Below are 13,556 nucleotides of genomic sequence, written 5' to 3' on the forward strand. Positions count from 1 at the left end.
AGGCATTAGATCTAAGCTCCACCATGAAAATATTATATTTTCAGGATATAATTGGCAACCTCTCCCTTCTCCTTCCTGCCCTTCAATCTCACAGCAATTAAATCTATTTACCTTCATGTATCTTCACATTTTTTTTCCTTCTCTTAAATCAAAGGAAGTTTACCTTCTCTATTCAAAGGCCAACTCCTTCCGTGTGAACAAGGTCCCACCATCTCTGTCATCTCAGGGACCTCATTTCATTGCTAATCTCTAATTCATGCTCCCTCACCCTCTCCCTCTAGAGGATCTTTCCCATGAGCATTTAAGAATTACTATTTCCCATATTAATTTAAAAAAGCCAGTCCTGGATCCCTATCATTCCTATTCACCCTACTCCACTTAATAACCAAATTTTAAAAGGCATTTTCCCATTCACTCAAAAACAATTTAAGTGCTTGCTTTGTAGAAAGTACTATTTATTATCTATTATGTGCAGGTACTATTCAAGGCTTTCAGTGAGAAAAATTCACACAAACAACAGGAAATGGTGGGAAATGGAATAAGGCGAATAGAGGACAGCAGCTATTAGATGATTTAAACTGCAATTTCAATAGTGTGGTCTTGGAAGTCCTCATTGAAAAGGAAATTTCTTAAATTCTTATTTCTTTCTGTTTTGAGTTTTTGGTTTCCTTATGTTTTGCTGAATCACAGAGATTGAGGGTTCAATCACACATATTCCTCACTTTACAGCATAATATAATTAGTGGTCCTTGCTTCTACTGCTTGTGGTTTAATTTCAATTTATTTTCTTCTCAGCTTTACTGAAAACAGATACTCTGGTGTGTTTGAGATGTTTCCTTGGACATGTGTTTGTGTGTATAGATGGGGGAAGGAGAGAGAAAAGAGGAGGGAGAAAGGGAGAATTAGTATGTATAGCTGCTTTGTGTACTTGCTTCAAATTTCCATACCTGATTTTCTTCTGTGAGTTCTTTCTATCTATGCAATGTGTTGTAAATTATTGAATATGTAAACATATATGTATAGTTTAAAGAATAATATAATGAATATCCATGAATCTATTATTTGGTGTAAGAAAGAGAGAATTAGTAGGAATTAGAAGTCCCTACCTACCTCTTCTTCAATTTATCCATTTTCCCATCAGCAAGGGAACCACAACTCGGAGGTTTATACTAATAATTCTCTTACTTTAATTTATATACTTGGGCAAACATATTTATACAGTACATTGTATGTCTTTTCCTGTTTTTGAAATTTAAGTGGAAACAAAGATATTATTCTTGCATCACTTGCTTCTTTTGTGGTTTAAGTGTTTAAGGTAGTAAACTTCTCTTTATCAGTATTCTTACCAGGTTGTGGTACATAAAATTCTTACTTTCATTTAGTTGTAATGTATCTTAACTTCCCCTGAGTTGTTTATAAGTATGCTTTAAAAATTTCCAAATGTTTATAATTTTTCTAATTTTGCTTTTTTATTTCTGTTGTCAATGATTTCTAAATTTTACTGAGATGAGAAAATAAGGTCTCTTTGATATTAATCTTTTAAAATTTGGTGATGCTATCTTAATGAATAAACATAATTTTCTTTTAAAAAAATAGTTTTTGTTCAAATTGGTTTCCATATAATACCTGGTGCTCATCCCAACAAGTGCCCTCCTCCATGCCCATCACTCCCCTGACCCTCTCCCCCACTCCCATCAGCCCTCAGTTTGTTCTCAACATTCAAGAGTCTCTCGTGGTTTGCCTCCCTCCCTCTCCCCCACTATTTTTCCCCTTCTCCTCTCCCATGGTCCTCCATTAGGTTCCTCCTAATCCACCTATATATGCAAACATATGGTATCTGTCCTTCTCTACCTATTTCGCACAGCGTAACACCCTCAAGCTCCATCCATGTTACTACAAATGGCCAGATTTCATTCTTTCTCATTGCCATGTAGTTGAATAAACATAATTTTCAAAAGTTCCATGTACATTTGAAAATAATGAGCAAACTGGAGCAACTGATAAAGCAAATATTAATGGAAATAAATTGATAGTAATACAATGATAGAAGGAGACTTTAACACCCCACGTACATCAATAGGTGATCATCCAGACAGAAAATCAACAAGGAAACAATGAATGACACATTACACCACAAGAGCACATGGAACATTCTAAAGAAGAGATCATATATTATATCATAAAAAGGCTTCAATAAATTTAAGAAGACTGAAATCATACCATGCATTTTTTTAATCACAGCATGAAACTAGAGATAAATCATAAGAAGAAAAAAGCTGGAAAAATACAAACATATGGAGACTAAACAACATGACACTAAACAACCAATGGGTCAACAAAGCAGTCAAAAAAACAAACTAAAAAATACAAGGAGATAAATTAAAATGAAAACACAACAACCCAAAATCCTTGGGACACAGCAAAAGCACTTCTAAGAGGTAAGGGTTTAGTGATACAGGCCTACCTCAAGAAACAAGAAGAATCTCAAATAAATAATCTAACTTCACACCTAAAGGAACTAGAAAATTAAGAACGAACAAAGCCCAGGTAAGTAGAGGAAAGGAAATTATAAAGTTCAGAACAGAAATAAATGACATAGAGACTTAAAAAACAGAAAAGTCAATGAAACCAAGAGCTGGTTCTTTGAAAAACTAAAGTTGACAAACCCTTACAAGGACTCATCAAGAAAAAAAGAGAAACAAGAGAGAAGTAACAACTGAAACCACAGAAATACAAATAAGAGAATAAAAGAATAATATGAGAATAAGAGAATACTATGAAAAGTTATATGCCCAAAAAAAAAAATAGACAACCTAGAAGAAATTGATAAATTTCTAGAAACATACAATATTCTAAAACGGAACAGGAAAGTAAATAGAAAACCTGAACAGACTGATTACAAATAAAGAAATGGATCAGTAATTTAAAAACTACCAAAAAATAGAAGTCCACGAACAGATGGATTCACAGGGGAATTTTATCAGACATTTACAAAAGAGTTAATACCTAGTCTTTTCAAACCATTCCATAAAAATAGAAGAGGAAGGAAAGCTTCCACATACATTATACAAAGCCAACATTAGCCTGGTATCAAAACCAAAAACACAACAACAGCAACAAAAAACTACAGGTCAATCTCCCTGATGAACATAGATACAAAAATAAATAAGATATTAGCAAGCCATATAAAACAATATATTAAAAAGATCATTCACCACAATCAGGGAGAATATTCCCAGAATTCAAGGATGGATCAATATTCACAAATCAATGTCATACATATCGACAACAAAAGAATAAAAATCATATGATCATCTCAATAAATGCAAAAAAAGCTTTTGACAAGATTCGACATCCATTCATGATAAAAACTCTCAACAAAATAGGGCTAGAGGGAATACCTCAACATAGTAAAGGTCACATGTGAAAACCCACAGTGAACATCATCCTCAATGATGAAAACTGAGACAACAGTATCTACTCTTGTTACTTTTCTTTAACATATTATCAGAAGTCCTAGCCACAGCAGGAAGAAATAAGAGGCATCCATATTGGTCCAGAATAAAATGAAACTGTCGCTCTTTACAGATGACATGACACTCTACATAGAAAATCCTAAAGACTCCACCAAAAAATTATTAGAACTGATAAACAAATTCAGGAAAGTGGCAAGATACAAAAATTAATACTCAGAATTCAGCAGTATTTCTATAGACTAACAAAATGGTAACAAAGATAAATTTTAAACCCTACCATTTATAATTGTACCAAAAAGAATAAAATATTTAAGAGTAAACTAAAGTGGTGAAATACCTGTACTTCTAAAACTATAAAACACTTATGAAAGAAAGTGAAGATGACACTAGGAAATGGAAAGATATTCCATGCTCATGGATTGGAAACATTAATATTGTCAAAATGTCATAAAAACCAGTATTGTACTGGTGCAAAAATAGACACATAGATCAAGAGAACAGAATAGAGATTCCGAAAATAATTATATGGTCAACTAATCTATAACAAAGGAGGCAAGAACAATACGGAAAAGACAATCTTTCAATAAAGCACTATTACTTTTATTTTTTACCTACATATTTAGCAATATCTTTAGAATCCTTTATTTTCGTTCCAATATATTATTTGGGATTTTTCTGTATACTTGAACATCTCATTTACAATTGCTTTATTGAGAATCTATTGGCTTTCATTGGTGCTATTAAGAAGTTGGTCATCAGGGCACCTGAATGGCTCAGTCAGTTAAGTGACTGACTTCAGCTTGTCATGATCTCACAGTTTGTGGGTTTGAGCCCTGAATCAGGCTATGTTGACAGCCCAGAGCCTTCAGCCTGCTTCAGATTCTGTGTGTGTGTGTGTGTGTGTGTGTGTGTGTGTGTGTGTGTGTTTCTCTCTCTGCCCCTCACCCACTCACACTCTGTCTCTCTCTCAAAAATAAACATTAAACAAAAAAATTTGTAAAAAGTCGTTCATCAATGTAATCACCATTCTTTTTAAGAACTTGCCTTATTTGTTTCAATTTTTCTATAATTTTTTGGAATTTATTTTTATTACCTAAGTTTCACTGTGCTTTCTGTCTCTAAGAGTTGATGACTTTTAACACAGTCTTCAACCAATGCCTATTCAAATACAGCTGCTCCTTCATGTTATCTCATTCTGGATCTTCAACTAAATGTATGTTAGACTTTGTTAATTTTATCACCTTCAACTCTTAAGTTCTCATAATTTTATATCACCATTTCTACTTTGTTTTATGAACAATTTCTTCAAGCATAACTTCCAATTTTCTGTAAATTTAACTAGCTCTTCATCAGTTATTTTACTTTACCTTTGTTTTTTCAAATTTGTAGAATTTTTTTCAAAATTTTTTTTGCATTATAACATCTTCCTATCTTGCTTATATTTGCATACTTCTCAATTTTTTTGAACAGACTGGGTAAATTTATCTAAAAATTATTTGAGAGTCAGATATTCTTTGCTCTTTTTAATTGTTTCTCATTCAATGACTTATTTCCATGTGTTTTATGATTTTTGAGTGTAAACTGTTCATTTTCCATAGAACTTCCTAAACTGTGTTCCTCTAAATAGATTCGCCTTTAATTTTGCAAATTGACTTTAAACTAAACCAAAATGACTCTAAAGTGAATTTTAATTCTAACCTTTCACAGACCACACAGATAGTTTTAATTGAGGTTATAAACTTACTTGAGGACTGCCTTCTGGGTATGAATACTCAAGGAGACTTTTTGTTATCCCTTTGATAGCATTGAAATCTGAAAAAAAATGATTTTTCTCACTATATCTTCTCTATAATTGGCTTATTTCTGATACTGGATATATTGTCCATGTAGGCCCTCATTTTATGATAAGGTCTCCAGGTAGAATCCTAATCCCAGAAGGACCCTAAATCCTGATCATTTGTCCCTTTTCCTTTGTAGGCATTAGTGTAGAAATTTAAGATTCCTTGAGCTGAGCTGAAATGCTTAGGGCAAAATTAATCCTTGGTGTTGTCTTACTGAGTGTCTGCTTTTGCTTTATTTTTGGCTTCTGAAGAATTTTCTGCATGCTAATCCAGCAATGTATTTAAAGTAAAACATTTAAAAATATATTTTTATTCAGCAGTTTTCCCATTGGGAAATTTATTCACATAACTTATTCTGTCATATACTAAAAACTAAAGGTATTATTTTGATTTTTTTCGTATTTGAGTTAGTCATAAATTTTAAGGTCAATCAATGTTGTTATCTTCCTCATAAATGTCTTCTAATTGGAATGTTTTCCACAGTGGGATGGAACATCTGGATACCCAGACGGGGAAAAAACGGAATGTCTTTCATTATACACAAAAATTCACTAAAAATTGGCTATAGGTCTAGATGTAAAATCTAATAATATAAAGTTTCAAGAATATAGGATATTATCTGTTACTTCGGGGTACATAAAGATTTCTTAGAACACATAAAACATAAACTATGAAATTGAAAATAAATAAATTTAATCAAAGCCAGGAACTTCTGCTATTAAACAATACTAGTAAGAAATATCAACGTCATTTTACCCTACTCTTATTCCTCCCATGGAAATGAGCTAAGTTACAGGGGTAGATGATGACCCTCATGGGTCAACATTTCTCCCATAGGTGGTGCTAATTTATCTGAAGTCCTAGCACAGGGATTTGGTCTTTTTTTTTTTTTTTCCTTCTTTTAATTATTCTCCCCAAGCAGGGCAGGTCCAAGAACTGATTCCATTTGTGCTTTACAGATTCAAATTTGCCTTCAGATCTGACAGAATAAGCAGGACTAGTTGATCCTCACATTAGACTCTGTCTTTCTAATTCAGGTTTTATAAGTAATAAAGATGAGGATATTTTGACCTTCCCCATGCCTCATAAATTATTTATTTTATTTATTAAATTATTAGAGAGGGGCAGAGGATGCATTTGAGGAGCATCCTTTAAAAATGCATATAATAGATTCTTATGCAACAATTTAAAAGCATGGACTTGAGGGGCGCCTGGGTGGCTTAGTCGGTTAAGCGTCCGACTTTCGCTTAGGTCATGATCTCGAGGTTTATGGGTTCGAGCCCCGCGTCGGGCTCTGACTGCCAGCTCGGAGCCTGGAGCCTGTTTCGGTCTGTGACTCCCTCTCTCTCTGACCCTCCCCTGTTCACGCTGTCTCTCTCTCTCTCCTAGAAATAAATAAAACATTAAAAAAAATGTAAATGAAAAAATGGAAAGGGTTATAAAACATTACATGATAGTACTATTATGAAGTTTTAAAGCATAAAAACTACTGCTATAGATTTTTAATATATAATCATGTTGCAATAGGGGTGCTCAGGAACTTTCATTTCATCAAGAGTGATCTATCTGTTCATTAACAGTGGTTCTAATCTATCAAGATTTGACCCCAGAAAAGTTCCTGCATACATAGTTGTTCATTATAGGATTTTATATTCTTGTATGTTTGAAATATTTCAGAGTAAAAAATAAAGTAAAAAAAAATAGTATCAACTAATTCCCTTTCTCAAAACTTTGCAATACCTTCTCATTCTACTTCAGATAAAATCTAACACCAAAGTTCAACTAGGTAGAAGTAATAATCAGATATACCAAATAGGATGGCAATATAATAAATACATTCTAGAGTATCAGAGGTGAGAGACCTCTTACAAACCATCAGAGTCATCATTTTTCCTATCTAAATAATTACCCAAATCACAATCTCCAGACATATAGCCCTGGGAAACCGGTTTTGTTTTGTTTTCTTTGTTATTACTGAGGTTTTGTTTTGCTTTGTTTTGTCTTTAATTTTCCCAGAAGTTTCTGATAATTTGCCAGGTTATAACTATTGATTTCTTCCATTTTACAGAAAAGAAAGCTGAAGCTGAGAGTAAGAAACACGCAGAGAAGAGAAGCAAAGCAAATTCACACTGAGAACCCATAATGAATGGATGCTGTACTAGGCTCCTACATTTCATTAAACATACAATTCACTTAGCAACCATTAGAAGTAAATTTTAGCTTTACTTTTTTACTTTTGAAAATAATTATACTAATTTTTAAATATAATGCATGTGGTTGATAAAATTTTTTAAATGTAGAAAAATATAAATTGGAATAGTTTGTACTATTTTATATTCCTCACCCTAGGTGAACACTTAGAATTTTGAGTTAACACATTTTTGCCATGTGTTTATACATATACACTCATGTGTAAATAAATTTGTAAAATGATTTTCACTTGGGATCAAATGATGAAGGCAGAATTCTAATATTTTTTTACTAAAAGAAAAATGTGTGAAATATGTCCATAAACATATATCGTGGAATTGGTTATAAGTGTCTTTACCAGTTCCTAGTGAATAAAAATTTGAAGTTTTGGTGAATTTTTTTTGTTTTAAAGTGTATAATTATCACCCTTGTGCATAATCTATAACTCAAAGGTCAACAGGCGTCAACTTTCATCTTAAAATCTAGACATAATTGATTCAACTTATATTCCACCACTTGTGTAAGATTCAGTGCCTCTTCAAGGATTTCTATATATTGAGAAGAGGTGCTTACTTTCATCATTACTGGTAGATAGAGTTCCTGCTTCCACTGACTTGGTTTAATGATCATCACTCTGCTTATATTCTTTCTCTTCTGTTCAGTGTCAAACTCATCTTCCTGAATATCCTCCGAAAACATCCTACCACACAAGCTGTCATTTGTGTGAGGCATCGAAGATTGGGGAGATCAAGGAACTGTATCATCACGAGGCAAACAAGGCCACATTTTATATTACGTGTTCCTGTTGTTAAAAATGCCCCTGCCGTTTTAAACTCAGGTTTCAACTTCCCATCATGCCACTCCTTCAATTGAGTTTTATCCCTCACCCTCATATTACTGTTGATTCCTGTTGTTGACAGATGGCTTTCCCATTGTGACCTTGTCCCTAACCCTAACTTGAACAAATTATACTATTTTCTATCAGACGGTTCTTTTTCTTAAAGGATAAGGGATTACTTTCAAAATTGCAGGATTATGTCCTTTGGGTTAATTTTCACCCTGATATCCATTTTCTTTTGGCTCTTGTATGGTTAACTTCTTAGGGAAATTTCTTAGGAATTTCTTCTATCACTGGTATTCATCTTTTACATTTTGATACACATTACCCAACTACTGTTCTGAAAATTTGAACCAATCCTCATAATATTTTGTTTTCCAGGTGAGCTTCAAAGAAGTAGATTCTATTGCCCTAGTTACAAAGCTGATAACTTAGTAGATGGGATATTCCAAATCAGCCTTTTCTCTTACTTTTACATTCATAAATATTATGGATATTTATGACCACCTTATATATTATAAGGATTAATTAGGGAAATGTGTGAATGTAGAAGATCCTCAATGTATCTAAATACTAAATGAGAAAAATACTCATTTTCCACATCATTACTACAAATTTTGTGACTGCACTAGAGTATTCCTGTTTCTCTACTTTGGTCATGTAATGTATAACTTCAGCATTCTTACACCACCTATCACATTGAAACAAAAACAGTTGTAGACACGTGGATAAAATCTACCACATACCCTATAAGCTTGTTTTGGTCCTTTACTAAAATCTATACATTTTTCCATAACATCTTGAAGGTATCTTTGCAAGGAAGTTACATTAAGTTCCCTCTACACTGTTTCTGTATCAGTTCCTGTGTAAAATCATTCATCTTGCATTTGAAAAATCAATGAAAACAGTACCTCATTAGTGGAAAAAGCTCAGTCTTTATAGATCAAACACATAAGGTTCAAGTTTTTAGTCTCTAACTTATTGGCTATATAATATTGTGAAAGTAACTAACTCTTTGAACCTGTTTCCCGATCTGTAAGGTTTTTGTAAAGATTAGACAGGCAACAAACAATAGGTCAAAACCAATATTAATGTGACATTCAAAACACATCAATTCTTCTCTTATCCTTTATGTTTACTATTAACTGCTTCTTTTAACAATGAATAAGTCCATTAAACATGGAGCAAAAATACTTTTTAGGGAGTTAATAGAATGATAGGGTAGAAACAGCATATAACTGAAGTCAAATACATCTAGGTTTGAATAGTGACTCTGCCACTTCTTAGCTCTGTAACTTTGAATAAGTTATTTAACCTTTTGTAAGTCTGCTTCTGACAGAGCTAATAAAAACTTCACTCCTAGGCTTGTCATCAGACTTTAAGCTAAAAATTGCCTAGCGAAAGCTGTACATAGTTGCCTACTTATTCCAACAGAATAGATGATATAGATTCTCCTCTGTTGTGTTTAGAGTGCTTGTCAACTGAGACCTAAAAATCTCAAATTACTATGGTCTAACAAAATATCAAGTCTATAAAATATGTACTTTCAATCTTCATCTGATTTTATATGTATCTCAGGAACAAAAAACAAAATTTTTGATTTCACATTAAAGGCATTCATATGCAGTTACAGATGAGCCAATAAATGGAAAACTAAGCAGTGACATCAACATTTTATTTTGGGAACCTGTCCTCTGACATATTGGTCAAAATATTATGCAATCCCTTACCTAACATAGTAAGTTAGTCAAGACAACTGATTTCCAACCTGATTAAAAACAGGAAAGAAAGCAGTAAAATAAGATATTTGAAAAGGAATTGGTAGTATAAATGTCTTTCCCCTTTTTATTGAAATAAAGCAAATTATGTCTAGTGGTGCCACATACGGAGTTCTCATCACCATCTGCTCACTTGGGAGTCACATTCTTATGGGACTAACAGTACTTTGCTTTTTGTTTTTGTTAGGAGGGGCATAATCTATTAAATGAATAAGATTAAAAATGATTAGTATATAGATAGCATACCTTCTTCATTGCTGAGCTGTTTTAAGAGGGTGTATGTGTTTCATCTTTCTCCTCAACCTCCACTATCAAATACCATTCACTATGAAAAACAATGTCTTCATCTCTCCCTTAGCCTTTGGGACTTGGTCTTGAATCCCCAAAGAGCCTATAAAGAGTGCCCGTCATCTAGACGGATGGAGAGCAGGTGTGCAAGTGTTATTCTCATGGGTACTTTATTCTCCAGCTGAAAAGTGCTCAATCTGTGCTTGTGTCACTGGTACAAACCCATAAAATCTGGGAGTATAGGTCCTACATGTTTATGGAAAATGGTTTAAACCAAGCAATTAAGTCTAAGGAATGAGGACAATAGCCTGGATCTCAAAATTGGTATGCTATCAGCTTTGAGGTCCTCACAGAGTTGATAGTCATTAATATCAACGATAGGTTTATGTTGACTACTTCCTCCCCTGTAATGACAACAAACTAGTTAGGGCCTCAATGAAAACAACAAACTAACCTTGGAAACAAGATCATTAAAGCAGATGACAGGAAGAGCTACTATTTATTTCTAAGCACTAGTCAAAGAAAAACTGTCAGGAATTTTCAGAAATGAGTGGCTTGTTTTGCCTAATCTCAGACCACCTACTGAAACAATGAATGTTTTTTAATTGCTAAGTTGTAGAATTTATTCTTATTTTTTGTTTCTTTTTAAATGAGGAATCCAAGACTGCCAGAACCCAGAAAAAAATGACGAACGCTATAATATTTGTGAAATATAATTGAATAATTTTACTTTGAGTGGATTTATGTCTTATCAGATATACTAAGTAGATTATTTGACTTCAAAATTTACATTCCTTGTTTGTGACACAAAAAAAGATAAGTTGAACTATATAAATCCCTCCCTTTCTGAGGAATTTTTACTGTGAAGTATATCAGTACAGCCAGGCAGAAAATAAATGTCTCTAACTAGAAAACTGGAAAATAATCCAAGTATATTATTTTGTGGTTTAATTTTTAGGACATAACATGAAGAAAAAAATCTTTTGAATAAGGAGTTGTTATGTTATATTAGGGTCCTAAGACAACCATCCAAAATTGATTTGGCAGTAAAAACAACTTAGAAGATTTGGAAAGCTATCCAGAATCATTTGGAAGGCCAGAGAACAGGGCCCCCAAATCAAAGGGAGGCTGAGTGGCTGGAACTTCAGGCAAATCATGCCACACCATTGCCCAACAGAATCACACATTTGCACCAAGGAGCACTGGATTCATAACCTGCGTCACTAGCACAACTGATGCTGAGCCCTGGACATCACTCTTGCAACACTGGACACTCTGGTTACTTCACTCTTAGAAACTCCAACACCACTGCTCCCCAAGGAATTTGCTATCGTCTCTGCATAGAGTGCTAAGAAAGTAAATATGTAGGGTTTTTTGTTTTTGTTGTTGTTTTTAGATTCTATAGTAGTAGACAATGAACTCTTCTTTCCCCATAAAAACCAACAAATATCCACTTCAATTCGTCCTTGCACATATTAGGATCATTGTTTTATTTTCCCACTTTAAACTTTTAAGAATTACTCCTTTGTAACAAAGTGCAACCATTGTTCATACAAATCCAAGCATGCTTACCCTCTCAACAAATGAAGCACCTCAATGTCTCATTAGGGGGCACTCAATTCCAAGTTTGGAATTTGAGGGTGATGTCTATGCCTCCTCTAGTTCCATCAAGACACTGATTCCATATCATACCAGCTATGGAAAAAATTATAAAGTTAGTAACTATCCCAATATGTACCTAGATACAAATTAAATTATTACAGGAAAAAAATATGAAGGTGTATATATGCACATACACGCACATATATGTTGTGTATAAACTTGAGTGCACAACCAGGCACATGAACACATAGAAACATCTGCATGTATATGCATACATATAAACATACACACATGTATATAAACACAAAAGAAGTGACTATATTCTTTATTTCCGCAGTCTGTCATGGGTCTTAGCTGCATATCTGAGTTCCCTTTTCTACTGTACATTCCAAGTTCCTTTAACTCTGATGTACATTTCAGTTGCCTGGGGATCTAACCCTCTTGTACTATTCCTCAAAATTTATTACCAGACATAGCAATAAAAGGAATTATCCACAAAGATTACCTGTGTTCCACTCATAGCCCTCTTCATCCTCACTGAATAGCAGCAATCCCATCTTTCCTAATAGTAAGGATCAATTAACCAACATCTTAAATCTGCTTTGGCTTATTCAGCCAATGGTGTGAAAAATCCCCAAATGAGAGCTGGCAGTTTTACTTTCCAATTCAGTAGAAACAAGGTGTGTCATTTGGTTAAAAATAAAACAACAGAGGCAAGATTCTTGGAAATAGAAAACACAAAATATTTTGCGAGTGGGTTATTTGATAGGAGAAATTCCCCATCTCCGCCTTTTTATTCTCTGACTCCTAGATCTTGTCTACAGAAGAAATGGTATCATTATATTGGTCACTGGTTCAGAACGTATACCTTTGCCCACAGGACAACATCCCAACTTCACAAAGCATTGTTCCCAGATGGTGGAATGTGGGAGTCTTTCACAAAGCATTCAGCCATTTCAGAAGGCCAGCTGCTTATAGGAAATGGAGTCTTCATAAGAACAGCGAATTTATGTGTATCAGCTCTAGGCTTTGAATCTTTAATTGTAAAATGAGGAAAATACATGTGCTATGAAATATAATGGTATGTAAAGCATTAATAAGTCCACTGATGATAATGTGGAAGCAAACTCACTTTTAGAATAAGTATCTTCAAAGGAGAACAAATTGGAGTAAGTGCTTCCACCCATGAAGAAAGCATTCGATTTTAATCAACCAGCCATCAGGTAACTAACTAGTTGCCCTGAGAACATGGAAACTCCTGGTAGGTTTTACTGCTTGCGAAGGGAGAGGTCAGTGATGTCAGTAGTTGAGTCGATCTTAGAGAAAGCGAGTCATCTTGCTGAGGTCCATGCAAACTATTTACCCTTAAGAACATGACCGTTCTCATCAAGGCCCTCTTCTACTAGGAGACACAACAATAGAGAGTTTCTTTGCATTTGGAGGCAATGTCTATTACATGGAGGTATAATATAATACCTTATCTTTGACCTGAAAGGCTATCAGTTTTGATTAGGTCCAGAGCAAGAGAAGGAGTTCTACTTAG

General features: G+C 33.9%; 1 long non-coding RNA gene across 2 annotated transcripts in view; it reads right to left on the bottom strand.

Moving 5' to 3' along the window:
• LOC144222847 (uncharacterized) overlaps positions 1-12,061 on the bottom strand; it is a 102,064-nt gene extending 90,003 nt beyond the window's left edge. For both annotated transcript variants that reach the window (XR_013332492.1, XR_013332491.1), the window contains exon 1: positions 11,984-12,061. This is a non-coding gene — a long non-coding RNA (uncharacterized LOC144222847). The remainder of the gene's footprint in view (positions 1-11,983) is intronic.
• Between the last annotated feature and the right edge of the window lie 1,495 nt (positions 12,062-13,556).

Source organism: Crocuta crocuta, unplaced genomic scaffold, assembly GCF_008692635.1.
Source record: "Crocuta crocuta isolate KB4526 unplaced genomic scaffold, BGI_CrCroc_1.0 scaffold30, whole genome shotgun sequence".
Lineage (NCBI taxonomy): Eukaryota > Metazoa > Chordata > Mammalia > Carnivora > Hyaenidae > Crocuta > Crocuta crocuta.